The 1,601-nt window shown below is 44.3% G+C and overlaps 1 non-coding gene across 1 annotated transcript; it reads left to right on the plus strand.

The window, feature by feature from the left end:
* The first annotated feature begins 1,299 nt into the window (after positions 1-1,299).
* Positions 1,300-1,373, plus strand: TRNAN-GUU (transfer RNA asparagine (anticodon GUU)). Its single transcript has one exon. It is a non-coding gene; the product is annotated as a tRNA-Asn (tRNA).
* The last annotated feature ends 228 nt before the right edge of the window (positions 1,374-1,601 follow it).

Raw genomic sequence — 1,601 nt, forward strand, 5'->3', positions numbered from 1 at the left:
TATATATACGCCCCTGTGTTTACCACTAGCAGATCAGGGGCGTATATATACACAATCTTTACTTACCACCGCCAATCGCAATTCCCGTGTCATTTCTGTTCACCATCACCGCATCCCTGTTCTTCTGTGATCAGGGCATGAGAATCAATTCATTCTCAGCCCCGATCATTGTGCTGTTTTGAATGGGAGAGATGCATTTCTCATTCATAACCCCAAGGGAACAAACATTTTTGTTCCTATTTGCTGTAAACAGCAGGCAGTGAACTAAGTGTAGTAAAAAGTAAAATACAGCCAAATACACCCAAATATACCATAAGGCACTTTTACATTCAAACTTTTGTAAAATATTTATTATTTTTTAACCCCTTCCACCTCTACCCCATAGTTACCAAAATAAAAAAAATTACAACATTTAAAAAAAAAACTACTGTTATAAGCAGGGATGCTCATCCGGATTCCAGATATCCGGGTAAGCCGGATATCCAAACTTTTTTACACTATCCGATTCGGATTCCAGATTTTTTTTAAAATCCGGATAGCTATCTGCGGATATTTGGACGCATAATCTGGAGGATATCCGCGGATATTGCAGATATCCGGATCCGAAACCAATTACAAAGATAAAAACCTCCACCTCCTCCTCCCTCTCCTCCCTGTTTATGGATCTTGTCTTCCAGGGATTTGTAGGATGTCAAAAGCAAGCTCACATACATTGGCCAGGAATCAAACCCAGGTCAACTGCTTAGAAGGCAGCTATGCTCACCACTATACCACCAACGTTACAGGCTGAAGCCAGCCAGTTCAATCATCTCTTCAACTACAAGAAAGGCCCAGGAGTAGTCTTAGCTACCGTAATAGCTATGTTATGGCAGTGCCCTTATTACACTTTCTCTTACAGGGCTATGAAAACCGTTTTTCCCATGCGATTAAGCGAGGTGCAAAAATGAAATCATGCCTAGCAGTGGATGGTTTCGATCCATCGACCTCTGGGTTATGGGCCCAGCACGCTTCTGCTGCACCACTCTGCTGCCACACAGTGAATGCTTCGTTTTAGGAAAAAGTGGCGTTAAACTTCTTGGAGCAGACTTACTTCTTCCCTCCAAAAGACACACATACATCCCCATAAAATCATTTGGCAGCAACTGCATGCGCAGTCTCTGTGGCACAATTGGTTAGCACATTCGGGTGTTAACCGAGAGGTTGGTGGTTCAAGCCCACCCAGGGATGGCCTTGCTTTTTGTGTTCAACAGTTGTCCGAAGAGAACCCCAGATAGCCATTTAGTAGCAACTGCATGCACAGTCTCTGTGGCGCAATTGGTTAGCGCATTTGGCTGTTAACCAAAAGGTTGGTGGTTCAAGCCCACCCAGGGACGGCCTTGCATTTTGTGTTCAACAGTTGTTCAAACAGAACCCCAGATAGTCATTTAGCAGCAAATGCGAGCACAGTCTCTGTGGCACAATTGGTTAGCGCATTTGGCTGTTAACCGAAAGTATGGTGGTTCAAGCCCACCCAGGGATGGCCTTGCCATCTGTGTTAAACAGTTGTCCGAAGAGAATGGTTAACAGCCAAATGCGCTAACCAATTGCGCCACAGAGACTGT

The sequence above is a fragment of the Hyperolius riggenbachi genome, chromosome 3, assembly GCF_040937935.1.
Source record: "Hyperolius riggenbachi isolate aHypRig1 chromosome 3, aHypRig1.pri, whole genome shotgun sequence".
Lineage (NCBI taxonomy): Eukaryota > Metazoa > Chordata > Amphibia > Anura > Hyperoliidae > Hyperolius > Hyperolius riggenbachi.